This window comes from Mustela putorius, unplaced genomic scaffold (assembly GCF_011764305.1).
Source record: "Mustela putorius furo isolate JIRA1106 unplaced genomic scaffold, ASM1176430v1.1 tig00000139_pilon_pilon_pilon, whole genome shotgun sequence".
Taxonomy (NCBI): Eukaryota; Metazoa; Chordata; class Mammalia; order Carnivora; family Mustelidae; genus Mustela; species Mustela putorius.
Genome location: NW_025421293.1, coordinates 10,666,748 through 10,680,804, shown reverse-complemented (window position 1 = coordinate 10,680,804; position 14,057 = coordinate 10,666,748). Strand labels below are relative to the sequence as shown.

The 14,057-nt window shown below is 43.7% G+C and overlaps 1 protein-coding gene across 1 annotated transcript in view; it reads right to left on the bottom strand.

Moving 5' to 3' along the window:
• Positions 1–12,759, bottom strand: part of USP42 (ubiquitin specific peptidase 42) — a 76,343-nt gene extending 63,584 nt beyond the window's left edge. Inside the window, exons 1-4 of the mRNA XM_004774981.3 lie at positions 12,744–12,759; positions 11,217–11,333; positions 6,952–7,106; positions 6,707–6,786 (exon numbers count right to left, since the gene is read on the bottom strand). The gene's annotated coding sequence lies outside the window, so the exon portion shown is untranslated. The remainder of the gene's footprint in view (positions 1–6,706; positions 6,787–6,951; positions 7,107–11,216; positions 11,334–12,743) is intronic.
• Positions 12,760–14,057: the final 1,298 nt, after the last annotated feature.

Below are 14,057 nucleotides of genomic sequence, written 5' to 3'. Positions count from 1 at the left end.
TCCACTCTCCTTTCTTCTACTGGGACTCTCATTTTGTATATGTTAGTCCACTTGATGGTGCTCCACAGGTTACTTTGTCTCTGTTCATTTTTCTTCATTGTTTTCTCTTTCTGCTTCTCAGATTGGAATATTTCATCAGAGCAGTTTTCATCATTTGCTGATTCTTTTGTGTGTTCAAATCTGCTGTTGAACACCTCTGCAAATGTTTTCATTTCAGCTCTTGTACATTTAAGCTCTGAAATTTTGATTTGCTTCCTTTTTTTTTTAATGTCTGTCTCCTTATTGAGATTTCCTATTTGTTAAGACATCATCCTTCTGGTTTTATTCAGCTTTTTTTTTTTTAAAAAAGATTTTATTTATTTATTTGAGAGAGTGTGAGCAAGAGAGAGAGGGAGGGAGGGAAAGCAGCAGCCAAGGGAGGGGCAGAGAAGATGACTCCCAGCTTAGCTGGGAGCCTGGTGTGGGACTCAGTCCCAGGACTCTGGGGTCATGACCTGAGCCGAAGGAAGATGCTTAACTGACTGAGTCACCCAGGCCCCCAGCTTTTTTTGATGGTTTCCTTTAGTTCTTGGAGTGTAGTTAAGACAATTGCTTTAATGTCTGCATTTTCTCAGGGATAGTTTCTGTTTGTGATATTTTGATTTATTATTTAAAAAATATTTAGTTTCCATCCCCATTCCTGGCAGAGGGCTCCTAAAATACTTGTAAATTCCTAAGTGATAAGAGCAGTAGGAGCATCTTTTTTTTTTTTTTAAGATTTTACTTATTTATTTGACAGAGATCACAAGTAGGCAGAGAGGCAGGAAGAGAGAGGGGGGAAGTAGGCTCCCTGCTGAGCAGAGGAGTTGACTCTGGGTGGAGTTCTGGAGAGCTCCTGGATGGGAGGTGACCATCTGAAAAAGTAACCTTGGGAAGAGGCTGGAAGTGGAGTTAATAATGGATCATGACTATATGAGGAAGGCTTATATGAGGAACCTTCCATAAAATCCCAGCAGCTCAGAGAGCTTCCAGGTTGGTGAACACATTTAAGTACATTTAAGTACCAGGAGAGTGATGCACCCCAACACCATGGGTACAGATGTTCTTGTGCTCTGCACCTTCTCAGACTTTGCTATATGCATTTCTTCATCTGGCTGCTCATCTGTATCCCTTATCATATCCTTTAATAAACTGATAAGTGTAAGTGAGTGTTTCCCTGAGTTCTGTGAGCTGTTTTAACAAATAAGTGAATCCAAGGTGGGGCGAAGTCACAAAAACCTCTGATTCATAGTCAAGGTGGGCAGAAGTCTTGGGTAACCTGGAGACCTACTAATTGCCATTGGTATCTCAAGTGGGGGGTAGCACCTGGGTGGCTCAGTCAGTTAAGCATCTCACCATCTTTGCTTGAGTCATGAACCCAGGGTCCTTGGATCTGACCCCATGTCAGGCTCCCTGCTCAGTGGGGAGCTTTCTTCTCCCTCTCCCTTTGTTCCCACCCCTGGCTTGTGTGCTCTCTTATCTCAAATGGATGAATGAAATCTTAAAAAAAAAAATGAAGTGGGGAAGGGCAGTCTCATGAGAGTGAGCCCTTACTTGTGAGATCTAACACTACTGATAGTGTCAGAATTGAGTTAAACTGTGGGATGCTGAGGTAGTGTTGCAGAATTGCTAGGCATGGGAATAAATTCCACACATATAGGGTCAGAAGTGTTGTGAGTGTGGTCATTGTGTGAGAATAAAGGAGAAACATAGTAAAGTAGTAGTGTAGATTTTGCCCTATTCACTGTTCATTTTTTGGTCCATTTTTTGGTCCATACTGTCTTGTCTCTGCACACTTCATACTTTTTCACTAATAACTGGATGGATATTTTGCGTATTGTTAAGAAAAAAGAAAGAAAGAAAGAAAGAAAAAAAGAAAGAAAGGAAGGAGAAAGAAAGAAAAAAAGGCTCCCTAGTTCTTTGCAGATGGGCTCTGTGTTGGTGCATTCCTTCAACAATTAGCCAGGCTATTTGCATCTCTGCCTTAGTCTTCACTTCCTGTTTATGCGGAGTCTTAAGACCAGACAGCACTGAAAACCTATAATCTTTCCCAAGTCTTTCCTGAACTTGCATCCTGCCCTGGCCATGCATATGGATTTTTAGGACTTCTAGAAAAAGCCATTTTCCCCCAAATTTCTCTCTCTCTAGCTTTTCCTCCCTACCTTTCAGTATGTCTATTATTTATCTCAACTGTTATTTCTTGCCCCAGACAGCAGTGGCTTGTCCATTTGTCTTTCTTTTTTTTTTTTTAATATTTTATTTATTTATTTGACACAGAGAGAGATCACAAGTAGGTAGAGAGGCAGGCAAGAGAGAGAGGAGGAAGCAGGCTCAGGGAGGCCCCATGTGGGGCTCCATCCCAGAACCCTGAGATCATGATCCGAGCCAAAGGCAGAGGCTTAACCCCCTGAGCCACCCAGGTGCCCCATCCATTTGTCTTTCATTCTTTGCCAGGAACATCCTCCCTGTAACCATGGCCATTTTTCCACCCTGAGAGAGTTCTGAACAAAGGCAGGTCCCTTGTGTCAGTTCTTCAAGGAACCCATAAGCAAGTTAAAACAGACTGACAGAATTCCTTCAGATCAAGGTCTCCTGAAGTTCTGGACTAGCTGTCCACCCTGGGAATGGTGGCTGCCTTCAAGACTGCTCCTGCACTGGGAAAGGATGGGATAAGTCTAAGTTAAAGGGCCAGAACCTAATCCCAGCCTGTTTTGGTGACCTTTTTCTTGGTTAAGCCTCTGCTTAGTGGCTGCAAACCTTTGACTATCTTTCAGAGTTTTGATAAAGTTGATTCTGACAGTTTTGCCAGGATTTCCAGTGTTATGGGGAGAGACAGCCTCTGGAGATCCCTACTCTACCATTTTTGCTGACATTACTCTTAAGTATTTTTTAATGTCTTTTTTGTTTGTTTGTTTGGGCATAATATGTAAGTGTTACACATGAATAATATGAGAAATGTAGTCTCTGGGGATCTTCACAGAGCTTGAGGAGCACTAATCACCAGTCTCTTGGTTATTCTGATACTCCATTCCCCCCACTTTATTGGGAAAATGGTGAAAACTATATACCGAGCTGACTTTGGATTGTATTGTATGTTGAAATTGAGAGTGGTCGTGCCAGTTGAAGAGGAGGATGGATAAAACAGAGTTGAGGACTGTAGCTTTCCTGGGAACCTAAGGAGATGACAGGAAGTCAAAAGACAAAGCGGGTGCCTGGGTGGCTCAGTGGGTTAAAGCCTCTGTCTTCAGCTCAGGTCTTGATCCCAGGGTTCTGGGATCAATCCCTGCATCAGGCTCTCTGCTCAGTGGGGAGCCTGCTTCCCACTATCTGTCAGACTATCTGTCTACTTGTGATCTCTGTCTGTCAAATAAATAAAATCTTAGAAAAAAAAAAGAAGGCAAAGGCAGAGAAAAGAACAATGATGTATAATGGTATGAGCTTTCAAACGAAGGAGAGGAAACATACAAAAGACCATAGAACATCTTAGATGTGAAATAACTTCTATCAGGAAGCAGTCCAGTGATGAGGGGATGTCACGAGGCCTGGTCTCCAGGAGCTGCCCCAGAGCTGCTGGATGGAGAGCTGGACCTGCCTAACCGCCAGGGCCAAGAGCAACAGGGACATAGAGACAATGCTATGCAAGAAAAGCCCCAACCCAAGCTTAGCAGCTTGGGGATGAGGAGATGACGAGGAGGCTTCCAGGAAACAGGCCGCTGAGTAGAACAAACAGCCTTTGATCAGCAAGACCGCAGCCAGGCTGGAGCAGGAGACTGAGGAGCTGCACCACCACTGGGGAACCCCAGAGGTGGGCAAGGTGATCCAGAGCAAGGGGCTGACTTAGAAGGACTTGGCGACGGAAATCAACAAAAAGCCACAGGTCACAGCAGACAACGAGAGTGGACAGGCCACTCCCTAAAAAACAGGTTCTGGGCGGAATCAAGAGAGACACTGGCCTCAGCTTCTGGGGGAAGGATATCAGGAAGCTGACAGAGAAGGGACGAAGGGTGATATGAATACAGAACCTGGGAACCAGTGCGAGCCGGCTGGTCTCAGCGGGCTGGTTCCCCTGGACCACCAGCACCAGCGTGGGTCTCTTCACATGGAGGAGTAGAAGACAGGGCATCAGCCCTGCCTAGGAAGCCTCTCTACCCATGTCTGCTGGCAAACAACCCAAACCTTGCGAAGTAATAAATAACTTCTATGTATTCAGGAACAAAGCCATAATGTATGTTATTGCCATAATGATTACTTATGGTTCTTGTTTTTTGCACCAATGTAGAGACACAGGAATAAAAATAAGATAAGAGAGAGAATTAATATAATCACTAGGAACCCAACGAGAGTATAAAAGGTTGGCTGATTTAAAAAGACACATATAGGGGCACCTGCATGGCTCACTGGGTTAAAGCCTCTGCTTTTGGCTCAGGTCATGATCTCAGGGTCCTGGGATCGAGTCCCGCATCGGGCTCTCTGCTCAGCAGGGAACCTTCTTCCCTTCCTCTCTCTCTGCCTGCCTCTTTGCTTACTTGTGATCTCTGTCAAATAAATAAATAAATAAAATCTTAAAAAAAAAAAAAGACACATATAGGGACACCTGGGTGGTTCAGCCTATTAAGCTTCTGCCTTTGGCTCAAGTCATGATCCCAGGGTCCTGGGATCGAATTCCACATGGAGCGCCCTGCTTGGCAGAGAGCCTGCTTTTCCCCCTGCCTGCTTCTCACTCTGCTTGTGTGTGTTCTCCGCTCCCCCCCTTGACAAATAAATAAATAAATAATTTTTTTTTTTAAAAAAGGACACATATATAAGTCAAATGATCTCCATGAATTAACGAGAACAACTTAGAACATGTTATGAGCAGAGACTCTCATGGCAGTAGCAAGAACAAAATAGCAAGTACTAAATAACAAACTGAAATAACTTAACAGTACTTCAATGAAGAATGTGGTCAAACATAACCAAGGGAGACATGCCAAATGCCAGGGGTAGAACTCCGTACTGAACCGTTATCATGTGTCCCCAAATTACACTGTGACTGTGATAAAACTGATTGCAAAGGGATTCTTCCTGGAACATAATAAATTGTTTATAAACTAAATACATAATACCTTTTAATGAAGTTAAGAGTATAATGTAATGAATCCCAAGAGGACTCCTCCTGGAAGTTAGTGGAAATGCTGTAAATGCTCTCTGGGCAATAAACATTAAGTTATGAGTACAGTTATACATACCGGCCATCCTCTCTTCCCAACCCCCCAACAGTTCAAACTTTCATGCACTCATCAATTTTCCATCAAGCGTGTCCCTTGAACATACAAGTGTGTACATGATCCAGAAAAAAATGAGGCATCAGAGACATATTTGGGGAAGAAAGAAGTGAAACTGGCTTCAGAAAGTAACATCTAGGGGTGTCTGGGTGGCTCAGTGGATTAAGCTGCTGCCTTTGGCTCAGGTCATGATCTCAGGGTCCTGGGATCAAGCCCCGCATCGGCATTGGGCTCTCTGCTCAGCAGGGTGCTTCCTGACTTCCCCCTCTCTCCACCTGACTCTCTGCCTACTTGTGATTTCTCTCTCTCTGTGAAATAAATTTAAAAAACCTTAAAAGAAAGTAACATCTACAATAAAGTGCACTTAGGGCTCTGGGCGGTGGATATAAACACTATGGAGGTGTAGAGTGGGGGGCACTGACATGGGGGAGCGAAGGGAGAGCTCTGAGGGAAGCATTCTGGGTTGAATTGTGTCCTCTCAAAATACGTTGGTGTCTTAACTCACACTACCTGAGAATGGGGTCTTATTTGGAGACAAGGTCTTTATAGAAGTAATCAAGTTTTTTTAAAAAATGAGGTAATTGAGGAGGGCCTTAATCAAACGACTGTGTCCTTATGAGAAGGGATTTGGACACAGGGAGAACATCATGTGAAAATGAAGGTAGAGATCGGGGTGATGCTTCTGTAGGCCACGGACACACCGGTGATGGCCAGCAAATCACTAGAAACTAGGAGAGAGGCATGGAGCAGACCTTCCCTCATAGCCTCAGAAGGACCAACCCTATTCACACTCTAATCTTGGACTTTCAGCATCAGAACTGTAAGAAGATTCATTTCTCCTGTTTAAGGCTTCTAGTCTGCGGTAATTTGTTACAGCAGCCCCAGCAGACCAACAAAGGGAGGGAGGTAATATGTTATGTATAAATGCAATACGTCACATTCCATTACAGATCTGAGAGATAAGTAATAGAAAGTCAAGTCAACTGGGCTAGGGCAGGGGAATGTTCTGGGCAGAAGGAAGGAAGGATTTTGCATTTATTAATCATGTTTTTTTTTAAATGTTCTATATCTTGTGATGTTTTGACATCTTAAAAAGCTTGCTGGCCTGCTGAGACTGTGCCTCCCAGGGCTGGGCTAGCCAATTCTTAGAGCTAGCAAAGGGCTTGGCCAACCCGTACAAACCAACCAATCCCAAGTATAGAGACCCAGCCACCTCCTGATCTAATGATCACACACAAGCCAATATTGCCTCTGCCCTAAATCATCCCAAGACCAGGTACCAGGCAACTAGAGACCACCCCTATAGCCCAAAGCCTGCTGGAATTACTCCAATGAGCCAGTCCTAAATCGCTTACTCTCAGCAGAGAGGAAACCCCAGGACAGACTCAGGTTTATGCTTTCCCCATCACTCCTGTTTCTCCCACCTGATCAAGCTCTGGTGCTTCCTCTGTGGCCCTGCATGGCATGTGGTGGACTCCACTCCCTCTTCCTCCTGCTCCAGGACCTGTGAGTACAATACATTTCTTCCTTCCAAGCCTCCTTTTCATTTCCTCCTGTGGCTGCACTAACTTTAGCATACCATCTCAAAAATTTATGTACTTGGGTTTCTAGGAGAGGTGCAGGGGTGGTGGGAAAACAGGAGGGAAGGGATGCATAATGTCTAACTCACCTTGATGAGTATTGAAGATACAAACTTATACACTTACAGAAGAACTCTGTCTGCCTAGATTCTAACGGCAAAAGACCAACGAGGAGAGGGGACCACCAGGGTCAGAGATCTGACCTGGCTGACGTCAGCCAGTGGTGGCAGGAAAGATCAGCCTCCTAGGAGCAAAGATGAAGAATCATCATTAGGAACAGTTATTAATACTCCTGAACCATGAAGAGGTTCCTCTGCCCCGGGCGCCTCTTCTATATGATTTAAATATGTTAACTCATTTACTTTGTACAACAAGACTATGAAGTAGGTATAATTAGTATTTCCATTTTACAGATTAGAGGTTAATTACTTGGCTCATAATCTCACAATTAGTGCCAGAACATATATTCCTCAGCATCAAACTGTATGTGCACAGACTGGAAATGGGGGCTTGCGACAGAGGGACTTTCTAGGTAGACAGAACAGCATAAGCAAAGGCTGAAATAAATGACAACAAGGGAAGGGGCGCCTGGGTGGCTCAGTGGGTTAAGCCTCTGCCTTCAGCTCAGGTCATGATCTCAGGGTCCTGGGATCAAGCTTCACATCGGGTTCTCTGCTCAGCGGGGGATCCTGCTTCCCTTCTCTCTCTGGTCTGCCTCTCTGCCTACGTGTATTCTCTCTCTGTCAAATAAATAAATAGAATCTTAAAAAAAAAAAAAAAGACAATGAGGGAAGAGAGCTCAGTGTATAGATTATCTTAAAGAGCTGTTGGAGAAAATCCACAGCTCTCTCTCTGAAAAATATCTCAGCTTATACCATAAAGGAGGATTAAAGAAGTTTTGCTATTACCGGAGTGGTTTTTCTGGTCTCAGTGTTGTCAGTCAGCGTCTGTGGTGGGATGAAGTCTCCTAGAGAGAGTTGCTTACAGGGTAATAAGGTATTAAATACATTAGCACTCACAAAATAATATATTAATAGTTATCTGCTAGTGTGATACTATTGTATACCAGCTATGTCTTCTATATAATCTATACGAACCACACATGCTAACTCATTATCCTCAAAAACATTATGAGGAAGGGAGAATTAGATGTCCATTTTATAGGTACCCCAAAACAAAAAGGCAATGGCTTAAAAACAAAACCATGAAAGCTCCACCAAGCAAATGGAGCTAATGGGTGGAGACATTGGCAATGGTAGTCAGAAAGGGGACATAGTAGGTGATAGAAATTCATCCTTACTGGGAGATCTGAAAACATTCTTCACTGTGTCCAACTCTGTTATGGAAGCTCTGTATGTTAGTATTTAAAATGCAGGAATAAAAAAAGTTGAGATCAAACATTGACTGAAAAAGCAAGTTTTAGGACAACACATACAATTTGTAGTAAGAATCCCAAAACCTAAAATCCAAAATATTACATGCTTTCTATGGGAACATTTCTATGCATGCAAATGAATAGAACAAGATTTGGGCAAATAGAAAATTAAAAGCACTTAATTCTCAAAAGGGAAAAGAAGATGGGAGAGAGTATGGTCAAATGGATCTTGACGCAAATGAAATGTTTTAAGTTTGCCAGAAGAGTTTACCTATTCCTTGTTTAATGCTGTTAATAAAAATTTTGTGCCAAAGATCTGATTTGGTTTTGGCTTTTACCCTATTCATCCAAACTAACTTTGAGAAGGCAAATGTCTTGATTCCAGAAATGCACCCTTAAACTGGTGAGCATAACAAAGAAAATGGTTTGAGATGATTATAAAAATAATATTTAAAAAAAATATTTCAGCTGTGTAAAATTTTAGAGGTTCGTTCTAGGATTCCCGGCCAGCAAATTTGATGTGTTTGCTCCAGGAGGAGCTACAGCTACCGGGAATAGGTAGGTACTAAATAATATGAAGTCCCTTTTCAAAATGTGTCCTTATACTTTCACTTGAAGAACTTTTTTTTTAATTTTATTTATTTATTTGACAGAGAGAAATCACAAGTAGACTGAGAGGCAGGCAGAGAGAGAGAGAGGGAAGCAGGCTCCCTGCCAAGCAGAGAGCCCGATGCGGGACTCGATCCCAGGATGCTGAGATCATGACCTGAGCCGAAGGCAGGGGCTTAACCCACTGAGCCACCCAGGCGCCCCTCATTTGAAGAACTTATTAAGAGGAGTCATTCCAAACATTAAAAATGTTTTAAGTGTTCACCTGAGCAATAAACGCATTCATTTACACATTTAACTGTAGGGTCTTCCTTATGAGTTTGCACACAAGTGAGAGAAAAAAGAGATGAGTCAACTAGACATCAAGATTTCTTGCACTATCAGGTGAGAAGGGGAGAGGGGTATTACGGAGAACTGAGAAAGGCGAGTAGCAAAGAACCAGGTGAAACAGGCGCTAAATCAGGCAGTGCGGAGCACAGGTGGAAAAACAGATGTGGGAGCCAGGCTTTGGAGAGAGAGTGTCGCGGCTACCTCAGCTCAAAAAATATCCCAGAGTAAGGCTGGATAAAAAAGGAAGACCAAGGGAGAGAACGTTCCTCGGGCTCAGAGATTCCCTGGTCTCAATGATGTCCTTTAATGTCTAGCAGATAGAATCAAACCTCCTATGGACAAAGTTGAAAACATCAGTTCTAACAAGGCAACATGCTAACAAGGACAAAAAGTTACTGAAAGATACAAAGGACCAAGTACCTCTTCCATGTGATTTATATCCCTTAACTCACTAGGACCTACAACCAGCTTGGGAGTTTGATACCATTAATAATTCCATTTTACTCAGTAAAATTCCATTTTACTCATTAATAATTTCCATTTCCTCAGTTGGAAAACTGAGGCAGGAGGTTAAAAATAACCGTGTTAACCCATCAGTACAAATCCACCTTTGCCAGAGATCCCAAATATTTTCTAGCCACTCCCCCAGCAACTCTGAATAAGTGGATTGAGACACACCATGAAACAAATTGGAAAAAAAAATGAAGAACAGACCTACTTTAAGGAGGAGGGTTCTTAAAGAGCCAGAGAAAAAAGCAAGTTGCAGAACAATATATAAAGCTGCATCCTGTAAGGCAATAAAAACGCAAATCCTAAATAATGTGTGTTTCCTGTGGGGATATGTGTATGTATATATAAACATAAAACATATATATGTATATATACATATAAGTATATTTATATATATATAGGAGACAACTGGCTGGCTCAGTTGGTGAAGCATGTGACTCTGGATAATGGGATCCTGAGTTGGAGTCCCACCGTGGGTGTAGAGATTACTTAAAGATTAAAAAAATAAAAATAAAAATCTTAAAAAAAATCTTTAAATAATTTTATGTATGTATATAGGCTGGAGTTGCATATACAGTATATACATAAATCTATTTATTGGGGGTTGGTGTATATATAAATACAGTCATATGCAAATATGCACATATAAGCATATGTATTTATATGTATGATGAAACTATATTTTATGTATTTATACATATGTGTACATATATAGTTACATGTACCCACACATATGTCCTCACGTTATTACTTCCTGTGTTTTATCGTCTTACGATATGGTATTTTGTGTATTGATCCGTAACCTATGTGCGCGTGCGTGTGTATGTGCTAATCAATACAAAATATAAAAATAAAAATCAGGACGCTCCACAGATAAAGTGCTTACTTCTGGGGAGGGGAGAAAGACCAAGATTGGGTGGAACGGTCAGTCGGTGTTTTACCCCTTCTCGAAGACCGCCGAGAGGGTAGGGCCGGGGCGCAGATTGGGGTTCCCTGTGGCGTGGCGAGAGCCAGGGCCCACGCCCCGCGGGCCACCGCCCGAGGACCAGCCCACCAGGGCGCCTGCGCCGGGGGGGGGGGGGGGGGGAGAGGGGGGCGCGCCCGCGCCGGACCGGCTCATCCTCTCCTCCTGGGAGAGGGAGGGGGCGGAGCCTGCGGTAGGACCCGCCCCCTCCAGCGGCGCGCAGGAGGACGGGGCGGGTGTTCCGCCTCGCCGGGCGTTACTTCCGGATCCGGTGGCGAAAGGCGCGCGTTCGGAGTTCAACAGAGCTGGGTTCGTGAGGCTGTGTGGGGTGTGGCCTAGCGCGCGGTCGGAGTTGCTGGGAGACGGTTGAGTGGCCCGGGAGCACGGGGCAGGGGTCGACGGGGCGGGGAACTCGGACCCCAGCTTTAATGCGAGGGGCCAGGTTGGATATCCCAGTAAAGAGAAGGGCTTGTGGACCAAGAGTAGGGGGTCGGAGGAGGTGTACGGGGGTCACCTCGGTTAACCGTCGTCAAGACCACCCACCACCGTCGGAAAAGCTCACTCACAGCCGGGGAGTATAACGGAAGTCAGAGAGGCTCAGAGTTACTCTGATTCGGAAGATCACGCTCAGCGCACGGCAGCTGGAATCCAGTCTCCCAGAAACCAAGACCAAAGGATCGGACCTAACCAAAGACAATAACACTGGCCATAAATAGCGGGTGTAACCCCCCCACCCCCACCCCGGGATCCCGTAAGGTTCGGTGGTAGTAGAATCTTAAGGGAGCTGCGCCATAGGTTAAGGACTGTTGAAAATCACAGCTAGTGGTGGCAGGAGTCCCTGTACACGTTAAACTGGATCCAGAGGTGGTTTTTTTTCAAGTTGTCTGTGATCTCGACCTGTTGGGAGACGCTCAGTTCCCCTTCCGTTTGGGGAATGGCTGAGTTAAGTACGGAATACTGTTGTACTAACATGGGAAGCTCCTCGGGACGTATTTTGGAGTGGAGAATAAAATGCAGATCGCGGAACAATACATAGTCATTCTTTCAGGCAAAAAACAGCCCCTCCGAACAATGCTGTTTTGTTGTGGTACATATTTATCTCTGTAAATGAATAGAAGAAAAAATTCCCTAGAGTGACTAGGGAGGGAAGAGGGACAGGGATTTATGGGAGTTGTGTTCCATATATAATAACTTCAGAATGACTAGAAATTACATTTTTGGGGACGCCTGGGTGGCTCAGTGGGTTAAGCTTCTGCCCTGGGCTCAGGTGGTGATCTCCGGGTCCTGGGATTGACCCCCGCAACAGGCTCTCTGCTCAGCGGGGAGCCTGCTTCCCCCCTCTCTCTACCTGCCTCTCTGCCTACGTGTGATCTCTTTCTCTCTCTCTCGAATAAATAAAATCTTAGAAAAAAAAAACTTGAAAAAATTAGATTTTTATCCCTTTGAGCGTCCACTCTGTTATAAACGGCATTTGAATAGTTGGGGAGATACAATTCGCCATTAAGGGGTGAAGAATTGGGGGTTATGGGAATATGAACATAAAGGTATTCTTGAGGAATTCCCAAAAGAATATTAAAAGAGATTTTGAACGAGCTCTATTTGTTTAGTCTCAAAGAGCTTAAAAAACTGCTTTCCTAAACCTGTTCTAGGTCTACATTAGATGGTTCATTGGATGGAAACTGAAAGGCATTAAGTAATAATCCATTTTTTCAAATTTGCATCCTGATAGTTTCAGTTGAAATATTTTATAGCCTAACTTTATAAAATAGGGATTTTTACTTATCAAGCTATTCATTTCAATGATACTATTCATGATTCACTAATATACCTGTTAATTTTGTAACCCTATATTAAAAACTGTTAAAAACGAAAAGCATCTCTTGCCCATTGCTCTGTGATTGAGGCCCCCAAACCGAAAGAAGTCAGTCCCAGGACTGACATGGAAGTAACCCACCCAAATCGGCAGTAACCACTTGAAGTTGCTGTTTAAAATATATCAGTGGATGTAAGGAATGTAAGAGCCAATTTTGGCTTGAATATCCCTGGGTTACTCATTTTGTTTGAGAAAGGAAAGCAGACATAGATGTGCTCACCCCTTTGCTCTGGGACGTCCTGGCAAGTGGTTGGCAAGATCCCCATTAGTTAGGGTTCTAATCCTGATGACATCACAACTGTTGCTTGGTAGCCAGCCAGGTCAACAGAATTTTTATGAGGTGTTGGTTTAGGGCTTTCCTTACCCTGGTAAGATGCTGGAAGTCTGATTTAGGATATGTGTTAATGATCGCTGCATAACAAATTACCACTCCCGTACACATACAAAAGCATATGTTTTTCCTCACAGTTTCTGAGGGTCAGAAATCAGCAGTGTAGCCTGGTGGTTCTGACTCAGTCCATTGGGTTGCAGTCATCTGACCTCTCAAGATGGCAGCTTCCCATCTACTGGGGTCCTCATCACATGGGCCTTACTATTACGGCTGTTCACAAACATGGCAGCTTGTTTCTCCCCAGAGCCAGAGTTGAGGGAGAGGGAGCAAGATGGAAGCCACAGTGCCTTTTAAACTAATCTTAGCAGGTTCATACCATCTATTCTCTGTATGCTAGTGATCATACAGACCAACCTTAGTACGATGTGAGAGGGAACATAAAAAGCATGTAAAGATGAGAAAGCAGAGATCATTGGGGGCAATCTTGAAAGCCAGCTTCCACAGTGTGAGACCATTTCCTCAAACTCTCACTCTCATTGATAATTACCAGGTACCTACAGGATGCCTAAAGCCGAAGTAGAAATAGAGGAATTAGGAACACTGTACAAACTGGAGACGGTCAGCACTAATACAAATTCCTTAACATCAGATGGATGACAGGAAGAGGATAAAATATATACCACCACAGTTTTACACCCCATACTAAACTCATTATTAGTTACCTTGTGTAATGTTCTTAAATAACTGTTTATCCATCCAACTGAGACAGTATCTCTTAATTATCCACTAGATAAAAAATCAAATTTCTTGGGGGCACCTGGGTGGCTCAGTCAGTTAAGTATCTGACTTCAACTCAGGTCATGATCCCAGGATCCTGGGATTGACCCCTACATCAGGCTCCCCGCTCAACTGGGAGTCTGCTTTTCACTCTGCATACTGCTCTCTCTGGTTGTGTTCTCTCCACTCTCCCTCTCTGTCAAGTAAATAAAATCTTTAAAAAAATCAAATTTCTACCTTTTACCATCTTTTTTTTTTTAAAGATTTTATTTATGTATTTGACAGAGAGATCACAAGTAAGCAGAGAGGCAGGCAGAGAGAGGGGGAAGCAGGCTCTCTGTCGAGCTGAGAGCCCAACATGGAGCTCGATCCCAGGACCCCGGGCTCATGACCTGAGCCGAAGGCAGAGGTCCAACACTGAGCCAC